The sequence below is a fragment of the Salvelinus alpinus genome, chromosome 9, assembly GCF_045679555.1.
Source record: "Salvelinus alpinus chromosome 9, SLU_Salpinus.1, whole genome shotgun sequence".
NCBI classification, from domain to species: Eukaryota; Metazoa; Chordata; class Actinopteri; order Salmoniformes; family Salmonidae; genus Salvelinus; species Salvelinus alpinus.
In genome coordinates, this window is record NC_092094.1 from 63,440,521 (window position 1) to 63,459,265 (window position 18,745).

At 42.2% G+C, this 18,745-nt stretch overlaps 1 long non-coding RNA gene across 2 annotated transcripts in view; it reads right to left on the reverse strand.

Moving 5' to 3' along the window:
- The window catches only part of LOC139530453 (uncharacterized), a 123,764-nt gene extending 109,983 nt beyond the window's left edge, over positions 1-13,781 (reverse strand). For both annotated transcript variants that reach the window (XR_011666035.1, XR_011666034.1), the window contains exon 1: positions 13,415-13,781. This is a non-coding gene — a long non-coding RNA (uncharacterized lncRNA). The remainder of the gene's footprint in view (positions 1-13,414) is intronic.
- Positions 13,782-18,745: the final 4,964 nt, after the last annotated feature.

Genomic DNA, 18,745 nt, shown 5'->3' on the forward strand with positions numbered 1-18,745 from the left:
TTTTACTATGTTCTACATTGTAGAATAATATTGAAGTCAAACATCAAAAGTATGAAATAACACATATGGAATCATGTAGTAACCAACAAAGTGTATTTTATATTTGAGATTCTTCATATAGCCACCCTTTGCCTTGATGACAGCTTTGCACACTCTTGGCATTCTCTCAACCAGCGTCACCTGGAATGCTTTTCCAACAGTCTTGAAGGATTTCCCACTAATGCTAAGCACTTGTTGGCTGCTTTTCTCATCTCAATTGGGTTGAGGTTGGGTGATTGTGGAGGCCAAGTCATCTGATACAGCCCTCCATCACTCTCCTTCTTGGTCAAATAGCCCTTACACAGCCTGGAGGTGTGTTTAGTATCATTGTCCTGTTGAAGAAATGAATGATAGTCCCACTAAGCCCAAACCAGAAGGGAAGGCGTATCGCTGTAGAATGCTGTGGTTGCCTTTAATTTTAAAGAAATCACACAGTGTCATCAGCAAAGCACCCACACACCATAACAACTCCTCCTCCATGTTTTACAGTGGGAAACCACACATGCAGAGATCATCCATTCACCCACACTGCGTCTCACAAAGACATAGCGGTTGGAACCAAAAATGTTAAATTTGGACTCCAGACTAAAGGACAAATTTCCACCAGGATAATGTCCATTGCTTGTGTTTCTTGGCCCAAGCAAGTCTCTTCTTATTATTGGTGTCCTTTAGTAGTGGTTTCTTTGCAGCAATTCGACCATGAAGGCCTGATTCATACAGTCTCCTCTGAACAGTTGATGTGTCTTTTACTTCAACTCTGTGAAGCATTTATTTGGGCTGCAATTTCTGAGGCTGGTAACTCTAATGAACTTATCCTCTGCAGCAGAGGTAACTCTGGGTCTTCCATTCCTGTGGCGGTCCTCATGAGAGCCAGTTCCATCATAGCGCTTGATGGTTTTTGTGACTGCACTTTCAAAGTTCTTGAAATGTTCCGTATTTACTGACCTTCAAGTCTTAAAGTAATGATAAGCTGTCGTTTCTCTTTGCTTATTTTAGCTGTTCTTGCCATAATTTGGACTTGGTCTTTCACCAAGTAGGGCTATCTTCTGTATACCACACTTATCTTGTCACAACACAACTGATTGGCTCAAACGCATTAAGAAGGAATGAAATTCCACAAATTAACATTTAAGAAGGCACAACTGTTAATTGAAATGCATTCCAGGTGACTACCTCATGAAGCTGGTTGAGAGAATGTCAAGAGTGTGCAAAGCTGTCATCAAGGCAAAGGGTGGCTATTTGAAGAATCTCAAATATAACATATAGTTTGATTTGTTTAACACATTTTTGCTTACTACATGATATGATATGTGTTATTACATTTTTTTGATATCTTCACTATTATTCTACAATAAGAAAATTGTTTTAAAAAATGAATAAAAACCCTTGAATAAGTAGGTGTTCTAAAAAATTTGACCGGTAGTGTAGTTAGCGGAGGTGGAGAGCAACTTAAATGTTTCTTTATCTATTATCACCTCTGTCCCTATGCAATTTGAATGTTTAGCCCTAAATGTGGGACTTCGTAATGATGCCCATCTGTACAAAAGGCTGAGGGTAAAATATAGATCTAATCCTTGGTTCATGCATAAATTGCCTGAGAAATTACAGGAAAGAAATGTATCTTGGGCTAAGGCCTGGTCACGCCCTGACCATAGTAAGCTGTTTTTCTCTGTGTTGGTTGGGGCGTGATAGTGACTAGGGTGGTTCATCTAGGTGTTTGTATGTCTATGTTGGCCTGACAGCTGTCTCTGATTGGGGATCATATTTAGGTAGCCATTTTCCCCATTGTTAGTTGTGGGATCTTGTCCACAGTAAGTTGCCTTTGTGCACTCCAGTAGCTTCACGTTTCGTTTGTGCTTTTGTTGTTTTGTTTAGTGAGTTTTTCTTTATTAAAATTATGTGAAACTCTATGCACACTGCACCTTGGTCTCATCATTACAACGATCGTGAAATCTACGTCTTATTGGCAGTTCTTCAGACATTTGAGAAATAAATGTTTATCTCTGTTTAGAACAGCAAAACTGTCACACCCTGACCTTAGAGATCCTTTTTATGTCTCTATTTTGGTTGGTCAGGGCGTGAGTTTGGGGTGGGCATTCTATGTCCGGTGTTCTACGTTATCCTTGTTTTTGTATTTCTATGTGTTTGGCCTGGTATGGTTCCCAATCAGAGGCAGCTGTCTATCGTTGTCTCTGATTGAGAACCATACTTAGGTAGCCTGTTCCCACCTGTGTTTGTGGGTAGTTGTTTCCTGTTTTTGTGTTTGTTTCACCATTCAGGACTGTTTCAATTTTCGTTGTTATTTCACTTTGTTATTTTTGTATTCTGTTATATTAAAGTAACATGGACACTTACCACGCTGCAGTTTGGTCCAATCTTTCATATTCCTCATCAGAAGAAGAAGACAATCGTTACAAAAACCAACATATTCTTTGAATTTTATATCGGATAGAGGTGGTAATCCAGCCAACTTCTGGAAAGTGGTCAAATCATTTAAACAAAACTCCCCCCGCTTACTTTCATTTCAACCATTTGATGTCAATAATGTACTAAGTCCTTTGCTATAGATTGATGTTTATTGCAGAGCTATTAACATATATGTGTTACTTCAATTGTTTCTGGTGTTATCAATAAGATCTGGAATGCATAAAGGAGGAGATCCTTCTGACTTAGATTACTGCTGTCCAATTCCCAAATGATCTTGCCTCTCCAAATGTTTAGAATCCCTGGCCAACTCTCAGCTAAGAATGTTTGTAACTTCTCACTATATTCTTAATGTGCACCAAACTGGTTGTATTCATTTATTTGATATTTTGCAGGACGGAATCTCTTGAGATCCATCTTGTTTTCAGGAGTGTCCAAATAAATAATAATAATAATACTTAGTAACAAGAATAATATGGCAACTAGTTTCTAATAACAATAACAATGAAATAATAATTATAATACAAATTAAAAAATACATGAAAAGAATAACCTCTTTGATGTACAACTACTAATATGCTTACAACTAATAAAAACTACTGCTACAACTACTAACACAACTAATAAAACTAAGTGTATAGAATATATGCTTACATACATATTTACAAATATCTTTACATGTTGATGTTTCTGTTAGTTAAAAAGACAAGTTTGTTCTTAACATTGGAAAAAGGGCTTCCCTAAAATTCATAGTGTTATTTTAATGCCCTGATTTCTACAGGTAAATTATTCCAGTCAATTTGGCCTTTGTATCTGAAAGATCTTACTCCAACCTCATGATGTACCCTTGGAATGTGTAATTATTGCTGTTGTCGAAAGGATTAGTCACATGCGCCGAAGACAACAGGTGAAACGCTTACTTACAAGCCCCTAAACAACCATGCAGTTTAAAAAATACAAATAAGAATAAGAAATATAAGTAACAAGTAGTTAAAGAGCAGCAGTAAAATAACAATAGCGAGACGATATACAGGGGGTACTGGTACAGAGTCAATGTGCGGGGGCACCGGTTAATTGAGGTAATATGTACATGTAGGTAGAGTTATTAAAGTGTCTATGCATAGATAATAACAGAGAGTAGCAGCGGCATAAAAGAGGGGGGAAATGCAAATAGTCTGGGTAGCCATTTGATTAGATATTCAGGAGTCTTATGGCTTGGGGGAAAAAAGCTGTTTAGAAGCCTCTTGGACCTAAACTTGGCGCTCCGGTACCGCTTGCTGTGCGGTAGCAGAGAGAACAGTCTATGACTAGGGTGGCTGGAGTCTTTGACAATTTTTAGGGCATTCCTCTGACACCACCTGGTATAGAGGTCCTGGATGGCAGGAAGCTTGGCCCTAGTGATGTCCTGACCCTCTGTAGTGCCTTGCGGTCGGACGCCGAGCAGTTGCCATACCAGGCAGTGATGCAACCAGTCAGGATGCTCTCGATGGTAGTGTGAGTCTTGTAAAGTTAGGTGTTCCTCAATATAACCTTTCAACACCGCCTTCCAGCATTGGGACGTCGAGGCCCCAAATTCGCGGTCAAGTTCAAGTTCCAGTTGTATTATTACAAACTCGAACAAATAAAAATGTGCCCAAAAGCTGATGGCAGGCCCATTTATAGTAGCTTGGCTTGCTAGCAGAGCCATAAGATGGTTATCACCAGCCGTATTAGTAGGAGCAGGGCCATAAATTAGCTGGATATACATCCCTATTCTTCCCTTTCACTTTCACACCAACCAGCGATTTCCGGAGACAAGAGATAGTTGTGTTTTCGTAAACTCAAAAACATCCACATTTTCAATTTTGCATATATTAACATAATTTGTTTATTTTGTGCTCACTACTCATTACTACACACAATACAACATCTGGGTTGGAAAACCTTTCCTTCTTTGTCTGACAACTTGCATAGGGACATATAATATTGTAAGCCATATTGTTAGTTACAATGTAAATTCTCAACACTTTCTAAAATGCTATGAGGCTACTAGAGAATGTGCAAGGCACATGACTAAATGTGTGCCTGGCTTGTGCCCGGGCAATTGCGCGTTTTGTCTCCAGTTTGTGTGTGCGCTTCAGGGCAGTGCATGCCCAAATAGCCGATGCCCATTGCTAGCTAGCTAGATTTGATGATGGTAAGTCTAAGGGGAAGCGAATGACAATGTTAGACATCCTGGAGGAGAAAGAAGTGATCCTGGACTTGATGTCAATATCTCCTCGGATTGCGGCGCGCATCGACTCTGTGGCGGAAATTTTATTTTATTTTATTTTGACTGAAATTTGATTTAACTAGGCAAGTCAGGATGGGATGTGAGGATGGAATGGACCTGCTCATGACATGTAAGTGAATGAATTGCGTTATTACTCATGTACCTATGCATTTATGTAGCTACTGGTATTTCGGTATTATACTGCCAGGCTCTTGTTTGCAGGTATAAAAATCACAAAAAATTAACCATGATACATTAGTTAATTAGCTAACTAAACTCTAAAAATATTTGCAGGTATAAAAATCACAAAAAATTAACCATGATACATTAGTTATTTAGCTAACTAAACTCTAAAGATAGTTTGGAGGTATAAAAATCACAAAAAATTAACCATGATACATTAGTTATTTAGCTAACTAAACTCTAAAAATAGTTTGCAGGTATAAAAATCACAAAAAATTTACCATGATACATTAGTTATTTAGCAAACTAAACTAAAGAAACGTTCTCTCACTGTCAACTGTGTTTATTTTCAGTAAACTTAACATGTATAAATATTTGTATGAACATAACAAGATTCAACAACTGAGACATAAACTGAACAAGTTCCACAGACAGGTGACAAAACAGAAGTGGAATAATGTGTCCCTGAACAAAGGGGGGGTCAAAATCAAAAATAACAGTCAGTTTCTGGTGTGGCCACCAGCTGCATTAAGTACTGCAGTGCATCTCCTCCTCATGGACTGCACCAGATGTGCCTGTTCTTGCTGTGAGATGTCACCCCATTCTTCCACCAAGGCACCTGAAAGTTCCCGGACATTTCTGTGGGGAATGGCCCTAGCCCTCACCCTCCGATCCGACAGGTCCCAGATGTGCTCAATGGGATTGAGATCCAGGATCTTCGCTGGCCATGACAGAACACTAACATTCTGTCTTGCAGGAAATCACGCACAGAACAAGCAGTATGGCTGGTGGCATTGTCATGCTGTAGGGTCATAAGCCTGCAGGAAGGGTACCACATGAGGGAGGAGGATGTCTTCCCTGTAACACACAGCGTTGAGATCGCCTGCAATCACAACAAGCTCAGTCCGATGATGCTGTGACACACCGCCCCAGACCATGACGGACCCTCCACCTCCAAATCGATCCCGCTCCAGAGTACAGGCCTCGGTGTAACGCTCATTCCTTCAACGATAAACGCGAATCCGACAATCACCCCTGGTGAGTCAAAACAGCGACTCGTCAGTGAAAAGCACTTTTTGCCAGTCCTGTCTGGTCCATCGATGGTGGGTTTGTGCCCATAGCGACGTTGTTGCCGGTGATGTCTGGTGAGGACCTGCCTTACAACAGGCCTACAAGCCCTCAGTCCAGCCTCTCTCAGCCTATTGCGGACAGTCTGAGCGCTGATAGAGGGATTGTGCATTCCTGGTGTAACTCGGGCAGTTGTTGTTGCCATCCTGTACCTGTCCCGCAGGTGTGATGCTCGGATGTACCGATTCTGTGCAGGTGTTGTTACACGTGGTTTGCCACTGCGATGATGATCAGCTGTCCATCCTGTCTCCCTGTATCGCTGTCTTATGCATCTCACAGTACAGACATTGCAATTTATTGCCCTGGCCACATCTGCAGTCCTCATGCCTCCTTGCAGCATGCCTAAGGCACGTTCACGCAGATGAGCAGGGACCCTGGGCATCTTGCTTTCTGTGTATTTCAGAGTCACTAGAAAGGCCTCTTTAGTGTCCTAAGTTTGAGATCGTTGAGATCGCCTGCAATCACAACAAGCTCAGTCCGATGATGCTGTGACACACCGCCCCAGACCATGACGGACCCTCCACCTCCAAATCGATCCCGCTCCAGAGTACAGGCCTCGGTGTAACGCTCATTCCTTCAACGATAAACGCGAATCCGACAATCACCCCTGGTGAGTCAAAACCGCGACTCGTCAGTGAAAAGCACTTTTTGCCAGTCCTGTCTGGTCCATCGATGGTGGGTTTGTGCCCATAGGCGACGTTGTTGCCGGTGATGTCTGGTGAGGACCTGCCTTACAACAGGCCTACAAGCCCTCAGTCCAGCCTCTCTCAGCCTATTGCGGACAGTCTGAGCGCTGATAGAGGGATTGTGCATTCCTGGTGTAACTCGGGCAGTTGTTGTTGCCATCCTGTACCTGTCCCGCAGGTGTGATGCTCGGATGTACCGATTCTGTGCAGGTGTTGTTACACGTGGTTTGCCACTGCGATGATGATCAGCTGTCCATCCTGTCTCCCTGTATCGCTGTCTTATGCATCTCACAGTACAGACATTGCAATTTATTGCCCTGGCCACATCTGCAGTCCTCATGCCTCCTTGCAGCATGCCTAAGGCACGTTCACGCAGATGAGCAGGGACCCTGGGCATCTTGCTTTCTGTGTATTTCAGAGTCACTAGAAAGGCCTCTTTAGTGTCCTAAGTTTTCATAACTGTGACCTTAATTGCCTACCGTCTGTAAGCTGTTAGTGTCTTAACGACCGTTCCACAGGTGCATGTTCATTAATTGTTTATGGTTCATTCAACAAGCATGGGAAACAGTGTTTAAACCCTTTACAATGAAGATCTGTGAAGTTATTTGGATTTTTATGAATTATCTTTGAAAACTCTTTTTTGCAGAGTTTTGTTATTTTTTTGGACCCACTTGATGCATGGTAATAGTGGTTCTATCTTGAATTCAGTGATATAGTGCCTGTAATGCAATGGCTAGTAATAATAACATCAGGTAAGAAGTCACCCTGGATCCCAATGTGTAGCAGGAAGGTCAGAATGCTGTGAACCAAGAGGTTGTGAGGTCAAATCCCAGCTGAGGACATGTTGAATAATAGTTTCTGTATATTTAAACATACACAATGTTATCATGTATATAAAAGTGTGTCAAATATGTAAGTACTGTATCTTAAAAGCACTGTGTGTGTGTGTGTGTGTGTGTGTGTGTGTGTGTGTGTGTGTGTGTGTGTGTGTGTGTGTGTGTGTGTGTGTGTGTGTGTGTGTGTGTGTGTGTGTGTGTGTGTGTGTGTGTGTGTGTGTGTGTGTGTGTGCCTCTAACATTGCAAAAAGACAAAAAGATGTGAATGTATCAGTGGTTCACCAATCAGGGCCTTGGCAACAGTAAAGAGTGGTGATGTGTAATGAAACTAGGCGTGTGGGGGGGTGAACATTTTTCTGCGACCATCAGGTGTCAAATATCAGGTGACGTCCATGGGACAAACCGGGAACTAGACAAAACTACCAGGGGACCATGAAACAATGTCCCAAGAAAGTCTTAAAAAACGACCTCGGGGGCAAAGATCTGTGTGACAAACTGGAAACTAGACAAAACCTGTGGGACAAACCGTGAACTAGACAAAACCTCCAGGGAACCATGACACAACGTCCCAAGGACATCCTAAACATTTCCTCTGGGACATCCCCCTGACAAACCGGGAACTAGACGAAACCTCAAGGGGAACATGACACAACGTCCCAAGGACATCCTAAACATTTCCTCGGGACATCCCCCTGACAAACCGGGAACTAGACGAAACCTCAAGGGGAACATGACACAACGTCCTTACCATTTTAGGCAACCATTTCATTACTTTTCCATCCTAACGACACATTTTTCTTTGCAGTGTTATATCTATAAAAACATTGCATATCAGTTGAGATTTTAGTAGTAGTTTGCAAAAAAATGGTGCGTGCACAAACAGACAAACAGACACACACACCATCTCTCTCATTTCCCTCATTTACACAGACAGACAGACTTACTGATTCACTGACTGACTGGGGTTGTGGGCATGTATTGTGGGGTCAATTGTGGGTAACACTTTATTTGAATAGTCCATCTGTAGATGCTCTACAGACTATCGAAAACATTTCAACAGACTATCTACTAACTCTAACCCTTAACCTAACCCTAGACCTAACCCTAACCTTAACCATTACCCTTATTCTAAACCGAACCCTAACTGTAACCTTAGCAAGCAGTGGCTTATCAACAGATAGATAGTTTGGTGATAATAGGACCATCTGTAGAGCATCTACAGATTTTGTTCTGTATCTATGGACTCGACCAAGTCGTTTGTTCTAAATGTTCCATTGCCATACTGGCTGGCAACATTCTTAGCCCTTGCTTGCTAGCTAGCCAACTGCGTCTAACTTACAGTCACGTCAAACAGTGCAGAGCCCATGATGTCTGTCTCGTCCAGACTCCCGACCCCTACATGTTCATTACTATGGGACAGCTGGAGATCGAATTTGAATATTGAAACAATGTTGCAAATGTCGAAGAAACAGATAGCAAGGTTTATACAAATCTCCGCTATTGAAAACTAAATGTTAGTATAAAATACATTTGAAATAATGTCTAGATGCTTTTTATAGTAGAGATCGTTTATAACTTGCCTGGCTGGGCTGATAAGACAGATGGAACAGAGTAAATAGGCATTTTAAGGTCATAGATTTAGCCTGGGGTAAGTTGTGGAATAGACACCGGCTGGAATGCGCTTTTAACCAATCAGCATTCAGGATTAGACCCACCCATTGCATAAAATGCAATAATCAATGCATGATGTTATTATCATTATTTCATTATGTGCAAAAACGTTATTACGTTACTCTACTCCATCTCACTGCACAATCTACTGTCTCGTCAATCCAGCCAGGCGATTTATAAACGTTATATCCACTGTGAAAAGCACCTAGATATAATCTCCAATTTCTTTTAAACTAGCAATTGGTTTTCTACAGCTGAGATTTGTATAAACCTTGCTGTTTGTCTCTCTAACATTGCATCATTGTTTCAACACTGAAATTCAATCTCCAGTTGTCCCACAGTAATGAACGTGTCGGGGTAGGGATTTGAACGAGACAGACAGGCAGCTTTTCTGGGCCAGTTGAAATCATGAATCAGCATAATTTGTAAGGATATATGCAAAGAAATAACAATACAAAAACACAAAATGCAGATCGTTTGCTGTCGTTACAGCTTCAGTTTGAAGTGATTGTTTTAGCTGTGCAGTTGGCTAGCTCCTCTGAACAGTGTCCTGGCGAGAGAGCACATTTCCTATGCCAAGCGAAATCGCACATCATTAGCTCCTTGTTATGAATGTATCCCCAAAAAATCACTAGAAACAGCTTAAACAAATGGTAACGCAGCTACTTTCCTGTTATTCTGGCTGCACTGTTTAACATGACTGTGTTAGTCGAAATTGGCAAGCTAGCAAGCAAAGGATAAGAACGTTGCCAACCATCATGGTAATGGAACATTTAGAACGAACGACTGGGTCACGTCCATAAATTTAGAATCCAAAGACAAGAACTGGGTCGTCTCTGGCAACCAAAACGATAGAACGAACAACAAGCAAGCTTAGGTAGCAACCCTAGATTTGTGTCAGGACTATAATCTTGTGAAAGGATGAAATCGTATGAATAAATTAATCAGAATAACGTTTTTAATGAAAATATGTCAATCATTATTTGAATATGTTGGTAACCCGTTGTATAAAAGTGATAATATCCTCAAAGCTGGTGTTTGGAGGATATATTGGCACAGTTTGCCATACCAGTACATCCTCCTAACACCAGCTTCTTGGGCATTATCATTTAATTATTACATTATCAGTTGCTACAGGGTGCATCCCATCACCTGGTGATATTTCTAGGGGTGTGGCGTAAGGCAGATTCATTTCATAGTCTTTTAATGTGTGTTTTGGTACTGACAGCAAAAGGTGGGACAGCATGAATCAGTGAAAGATGTTTGAAAACAAACACAACTACTAATCAGATCAGTATCTTCAAATGTAATCATATAACAACTCAAGGTGTTGTACAGAAATAATAGTGTTACATTTTTTTAACTTTATTTCCAAAAATACATTTTTAAGTCAGGGTGTGGGACAGCCACCTCTCAATAAAAATGGGTATATAAACAATGACTTTACTGTTAATGTAACATTATGTTTGTTATTGCCTTGGAATTAACTAGAATGTAAATAATTAGATGTAAATAAATTTGACAACTTCTTTAGAAAAACCCATATACACTGAGTGTATGTAACACCTGCTATTTCCATGACATCGACTGACCAGGTGAATCCAGGTGAAAGCTATGATCCATTATTAATGTCACTTGTTAAATCCACTTCAAATCAGTGTCGATTAAAGGTTAAAGAAGGATTTGTATGTACCATTCAGAGGGTGAATGGACAAGACAAAATATTTAAGTGCCTTTGAACTGAGTATGGTAGTAGGCGTCAGACATGGGAAGCATTGGAGTCTACATGGGCAAGCAACCCTGTGGAAAACCTTGTAGAGTCCATGTCCGGAAAGAATTTAGGCTGTTCCGAGGGCAAAAGGGGGAGCAACACAATATCAGGAACGTGTTCCTAATGTTTTGTACACTCAGTGTATATACACTACCTTTACAGTTATCTTCCAGTGACACTAGCTAGCCCAACATCCCAGTTACAGATTATACGTCATACACTGTATATGCAAAAGTATGTGGACACCCCTTCAATGTGTCGATTTGGCTATTTCAGACACACCCGTTGCTGACAGGTATATAAAATCGAGCACACAGCAATGCCATCTCCATAGACAAACATTGGCAGTAGAATGGCTTTACTGAGGAGCTCAGTGACTTTCTACGTGGCACCGTCATAGGATGCCACCTTTCCAACAAGGCAGTTCGTCAAATTTCATCCCTACTATTGCTGCCCCGGTCAACTGTAAGTGCTGTTATTGTGAAGTGGAAACGTGTAGGAGCAACAACGGCTCAGCCGCGAAGTGGTAGGCCATGCAAGCTCACAGAACAGGACCGTCGAGTGCTGAAGCGCATAGCATGTAAAATTTGCCTGTCCTCAGTTGCAACACTCACTACCGAGTTCCAAACTGCCTTTGGAAGCAACGTCAGCACAATAACTGTTTGTTGGGCGCTTCATGAAATGGGTTTCCATGGCCGAGCAGCCACTCACAAGCCTAAGATCACCATGCGCTATGCCAAGCGTCAGTTGGAGAAGTATAAAGCTGGCCGCCATTGGACTCTGGAGCAGTGGAAACATGTTCTCTGGAGTGAAGAATCACGCTTCACCACGAATCTGGGTTTGGAGGATGCCAGAGGAACGCTACCTACCCGAATGCATAGAGGCCAACTGTAAAGTTTGGTGGAGGAGGAATAATGGTCTGGGCCTCTTTTTCATGGTTCGGCCTAGGCCCCTTAGTTCCAGTGAAGGGAAATCTTAATTCTACAGCATACAATGAGATTCTATACGATTCTGTGCTTCTAACTTTGTGGCAACAGTTTGGGGAAGGCCCTTTCCTGTTTCAGCATGACACTGCCCCGTGCACAAAACGAGGTCCATATAGAAATCGTTTGTCGTGCCCTGACCTCAACCCCATCGCACACCTTTGGGATGAATTGGAACGCCAACTGCGAGCCAGGCCTAATCGCCCAACATCAGTGCCCGACCTCACTAATGCTTTTGTGGCTGAATGGAAGCAAGTCCCCGCAGCAATGTTCCAACATCTAGTGGAAAGCCTTCCCAGGAGAGTGGAGGCTGTTATAGCAGCTAAGGTGGGTCCAACTCCATATGAATACACATGATTTCATAATTGTGGAATTAGATGTTTGACGAGCAGGTGTCCACATACTTTTGGTCATATAGTGTATCCTAATTATTAGTTATTAAAGCAATAAAATAATATCATAATAAAAAACATTTGTTTCGAGATTGATGACTTCTCAGCCACCAAAAAGCCTAGAGCAAGACTAAGGAATGTATTCATGCTTACGTCATCTCACATCCTTGCACCATAATTTATGGCTGGTGCTGACTGAAAACAAGACCAAGGAGTTCATAAACCCCCTGAACTTCTGTGAAATACCAAGGCACCACAATAATAATATGAAAAAACAATATCAACACAATATTATAAAATATGAATAACATTTGAATATATCAATACTAGCCTTATGGACTGCCAAATGTTATTTCTATCTAATAGTCATCTAATTGAATGTATTTGTGTGTCTGTTAAAAACTGTCTTTGGAGACAATGCCGGTGTTCTCTCACCCGGCAGGCAATTATGTTGTCCAACCAAAATCTTCCCTGAGGGTTTCTTCCCTGGATTTCACTCAGTACAGTGTGGACTGACTCGAGAGACAGTGGTGCTGTGTCCTCTGCCTGCTGCTTCTCCCGTGTGTGTGTGTGTGTGTGTGTGTGTGTGTGTGTGTGTGTGTGTGTGTGTGTGTGTGTGTGTGTGTGTGTGTGTGTGTGTGTGTGTGTGTGTGTGTGTGTGTGTGTGTGTGTGTGTGTGTGTGTGTGTGTGTGTGTGTGTGTGTGTGTGTGTGTGTGTGTGTGTGTGTGTGTGTGTTTCTATTTCTGGACGTGTGAGACGTCTGAACGTCTGACCACAAAGAGACACAGACATGCCCTGGGAGAAAGAGAGCAATGCAGCTGAGCCTTTCCAACACACACACACCCACACACACGCACACACACACACACACACACACCCACACACACACACACACTTTAACATAGAAATGTCCATACACAAGTAACCGTAGAGACTGTACACACGTGAATACGAGGAACACATTTGAACATCATTTTAAACTTTTCTCAGATAAATGAATTTTCTGAAGGAAATGAAAATAGTCTCCACAGTTCCAATGCACTTCCTACCTTGTTCTTTGCAGGTTGTACCTTTCAGTCGCTCTCTGTCTTTCCAATGACGTTTGTTCCTCAGATTTCTCTCCTCTTAAGATGGAAGACACACGTGTTCCAAACTCATCTCTTCTCTCTGCATTTCTCTTTTCTATGTTTGTTCTCTTCTCTTCTTCCCCTTCTTTCTTATTCTTTAGTTCAAATCCAGTTCTACCGTTCTCCTGCCAGGTCTACTCCTCAACCAGCTCCTAACAAAACAGTCCTGATAAACAAAGACTGAATAAAGAAAGAGCGAGCACAGAAAGAGCAGAGAGCACATAAAGGCCTGTGCCTGCAAACACTCTGGAAGTCATCTGAAAACAGAGCCAGCCACAGAGAGCAGAGCGCCCTCTTAACAGAGAGGCGCACTGAAATGAACACAGCTTTTTTTCCACTGGCTAGCTCCCCTGTGTGGGACTCCAATCCTGGCTGTTCCCCCTCCTCCTCCTCTGTTATCCTCCCCCTCCCATCCCAGCCGCTCCAGCTCCAACCAGCGACTCTCTCCACAGAGCAGCCACCAGTGAGAGTGCAGTCAGACTAAAGTCCAAGCATGTGTGTTTGTCTGCTTGTGAACATACTCTATGTTTATGAGCATGTACTGTATACTCACACGGCACTGCACAGGAGGCATACATGTATGTGTTTTATATATGTTCTTAGGTTTTTTTATACCATGAAATGTATGCAGTAGTCATATTAATAATATGCACCGAAGATGTGTTTGTATAATACATGTGTGTCACGCCCTGACCGTAGAGATCCTTTTTATGTCTCTATTTTGGTTGGTCAGGGCGTGAGTTTGGGTGGGCATTCTATGTCTGGTGTTCTATGTTGTACTTGTGTTGTATTTCTGTGTGTTTGGCCTGGTGTGGTTCCCAATCAGAGGCAGCTGTCTATCGTTGTCTCTGATTGAGAATCATACTTAGGTAGCCTGTTCCCACCTGTGTTTGTGGGTGGTTGTTTCCTGTTTAGTGTTTGTTTCACCTTTCAGGACTTTTCGTTTGTTGTTTTTTTTTGTCTAGTGTTGCGTATTTTATTAAAGAATATGAACACTTACCACGCTGCACCTTGGTCCTCTTCTTCTCCTCCAGACGACGTGCGTTACAATGTGAGTCGTTCTACATTTCTCAAAGGTGAATATGGTGCGATGTCTGGGTCTGCCTCCCTAATGGCACCCTATTCCCAATATAGTATACTGCTTTTGACCCGGGTCCATAAGGCTCTGGTCGAAAGTAGTGCACCATACAGGGAATAGGGTGCCATTTGGGATGCAGCCTAGAAGCGCAAGACTAGTGACTACGCATTATTGGTGCAGCGTCTTACTGCCCTTCAAAGTGCCCTTAAAATATTTAGTGGACTGTGAAATTTGTATGGGGGCACTGAGTTTTTCAATCTAAAAACTTTGTCATAAAAAAGGTCTCTCCCTAATTGCAAGATAGTATATTTCTCAATTCTCTTTTTCTGTTTGATTAGATGTCTCCAATTAAACCAATAAGGTACCTCTGTAAATATAATGTGTTGACTGGGAGTCGGGAAGCAAGTTCAGGGAGTAAATCATTTAATAAATAAACGAAACATAATACAAAACACGAAACAACACACAGACATGAAACTGAAACAGAAACAATAATGCCTGGGGAAGGAACCAAAGGGAGTGACATTGTCACGTCTGCTTCCGCTCTTCCCCCCCTGGCGCTCGAGGGCGCCAGGCTGCCCTGCATTACGCACTCCTGCCACCATCATTACGCACACCTGCCTTTCCTCGTCACGTGCTTCAGCGATATTGGACTCACCTGGACTCACTCAATCACCTGTTAATAACCTCCCCTATATTTGTCAGTTCCCCAGCTCTGTTCCCCACTGCTGCATTGTTTGTCATATGTCCGTGTTACCAGTGTACTGACGCTGTTCCTGTCTTGTTCTATGTCTGTTCCCGAATAAATGTCTGACTCCCCATACCTGCTTCTCCTGTCCGGCACTGGCCGTTACAGACATATACAGGGAAGGTAATCGGGCAGGTGATTGAATTGAATTTCTTTTGGGCAACAGACGTATATAACAAAATTTACAATGTGGACCCAGAGGATATCACTTGAAAGTATTAATTAAAACGCTTTTTTCCAAAGTGGTCCTCGATGGAGTCCAGGTGAGTCTGATGAGGCGCTGGTGGTGACAGGTGTGCGTAATAATGAGCAGCCTGGTGACCTAGAGCGCCGGAGGGGGGAGTATATGTGACAGTAAATCAGATTTCTTTATCAAAACCTCCAATCTCTAAACGTTCACCGTATTCAATCAACTCTGATCAGTACGCCAGGATGTTATTAGACTTAAGTAACTGAAACCGTTTTGGTTTTGTACCACAAATAAAATGTGTGGTGTCCTCTCTGAAGACTCAACATACTGAGGGCGTGTTATTGTGTGTGCGTGTGTGTGCATGCCCTGCTGTACTTGTGTATGAGTGTGCACGTATGGCCATAAAGCATAATAGCTGCACCGAAAGTGCAGGGACAACATTTGTGGTCGATAATATTATTGTGATCTACAGTCCAACAAGAGATAGGTAAGCACACTGAAGGTCAACTACTTCACACGATGAGTAGGTGTCGCCTTTATATGACTACAGGAGAAACTGAACCTCCTTTCATAAACGACCTTCAGAGTATTCAAGATTCAAAGCGGTATGCAATGTTGCTAACACACGTTTTGATCCTGAAATGTCAAACTCATTCCCTCAAATTGTTTGCGAGGAGAACCAATACAGAGAATGTATTGTCAATAAAGTTAAATTCTACTATTTTCTATTCAACACATACTATGTATTTATCAGTATTCTAGAAACAACATCAACTGCTTTTAATGCACCAAGGGCCCAATTTTGACTGAGAAATGTACGCTTTTCCTACACACTTCTCAGTAGTTGGTATTCAGACTGATCCTATGAAGGTGCATAACAGGCTTTGTAGGCATGGTTCCCTTGCGCGAGATGAATAAATATAGTTCACCCACTGAAAACCCTCCAACTTGCTGGCCAACAGATTCTCTGGTGGAGTTTTCATTCAATAGGGTTTTCAGCACATTTATCTGAAGCCATACCATTAAATACGGTGTACCTTTAAGTTTGAATTCTGTTGACAGACTCAATAGAATATATAGAGAGAACAGGTTCACAATATTAGAGATCAACGAAAGAAATACATGCATATTCATCTCCGTTTCAGCACCAATTGGTAGATTTAAAATACTCTTGTCGATTATTTAGGGTTAGAAAAGTATTTATGAATCATAAAAAACATGTTTGTAGAGCCTTTACGTATGAAAGAAAGAAAACGGTGGTTTGATTAATTCTGAAAATTGCCACATTCATTTCTTTAACCCATGGTAATGTTAGACGGTTAGTGTAGAGTACATATATAAAAAAATATATATAAAAATAAAAAAAATTAAAAAGCAACTCACTGCCTTCCTGAAGTCAAAAAATGTATACGAAATGCTTCGGTCTGGTTTTAGACCCCATCATAGCACTGAGATTGCACTTGTGAAGGTGGTAAATTACCTTTTAATGGCGACAGACCGAGGCTCTGTCCTCGTGCTCCTAGACCTTAGTGCTGCTTTTGATATCATCGATCACCACATTCTTGTGGTGAGATTGGAAACCCAAATTGGTCTACACGGACAAGTTCTGGCCTGGTTTAGATCTTATCTGTCGGAAAGATATCAGTTTGTCTCTGTGAATGGTTTGTCCTCTGACAAATCAACTGTAAATTTCGGTGTTCCTCAAGGTTCCGTTTTAGGACCACTATTGTTTTCACTATATATTTTACTCTTGGGGATGTCATTCGAAAACATAATGTTAACTTTCACTGCTATGCGGATGACACACAGCTGTACATTTCAATGAAACATGGTGAAGCCCCAAAATTGCCCTCGCTAGAAGCCTGTGTTTCAGACATAAGGAAGTGGATGGCTGCAAATGTCTCCTTTTAAACTCGGACAAAACAGAGATGCTTGTTCTAGGTCCCAAGAAACAAAGAGATCTTCTGTTGAATCTGACAATTAATCTTGATGGTTGTACAGTCGTCTCAAATAAAACTGTGAAGGACCTCGGCGTTACTCTGGACCCTGATCTCTCTTTTGACGAACATATCAAGACTGTTTCAAGGACAGCTTTTTTCCATCTACGTAACATTGCAAAAATCTGAAACTTTCTGTCCAAAAATGATGCAGAAAAATTAATCCATGCTTTTGTAACTTCTAGGTTAGACTACTGCAATGCTCTACTTTCCGGCTACCCGGATAAAGCACTAAATAAACTTCAGTTAGTGCTAAATACGGCTGCTAGAATCCTGACTAGAACCAAAGAAAAATATCATATTACTCCAGTGCTAGCCTCCCTACACTGGCTTCCTGTTAAGGCAAGGGCTGATTTCAAGGTTTTACTGCTAACCTACAAAGCATTACATGGGCTTGCTCCTACCTATCTTTCCGATTTGGTCCAGCCGTACATATCTACACGTACGCTACGGTCACAAGACGCAGGCCTCCTAGTTGTTCCTAGAATTTCTAAGCAAACAGCTGGAGGCAGGGCTTTCTCCTATAGAGCTCCATTTATATGGAATGGTCCGCCTACCCATGTGAGAGGTGCAGACTCGGTCTCAACCTTTAAGTCTTTACTGAAGACTCATCTCTTCAGTGGGTCATATGATTAAGTGAGGTCTGGCCCAGGAGTTTGAAGGTGAACGGAAAGGCTCTGGAGCAACGAACCGCCCTTGCTGTCTCTGCCTGGCCGGTTCCCCTCTCTCCACTGGGATTCTCTGCTTCTAACCCTATTACAGTGGCTGAGTCACTGGCTTACTGGTGCTCTTCCATGCTGTCCCTGGGAGGGGTGCGTCACTTGAGTGGGTTGAGTCACTGACGTGATCTTCCTGTCTGGGTTGGCGCCCCCCCCTTGGGTTGTGCCGTGGCGGAGATCTTTGTGGGCTATACTTACCAGGATATACTTACCAGGATGGTAAGTTGGTGGTTGAACATATCCCTCTATTGGTGTGGGGGCTGTGCTTTGGCAAAGTGGGTGGGGTTATATCCTGCCTGTTTGGCCCTGTCCGGGGGTATCATCGGATGGGGCCACAGTGTCTCCTGACCCCTCCTGTCTCAGCCTCCAGTATTTATGCTGCAGTAGTTTATGTGTCGGGGGGCTAGGGTCAGTCTGTTATACCTGGAGTATTTCTCCCGTCTTATCCTGTGTCCTGTGTGAATTTAAGTATGCTCTCTCTAATTCTCTCTTTCTCACTTTCTTTCTTTCTCTCTCTCGGA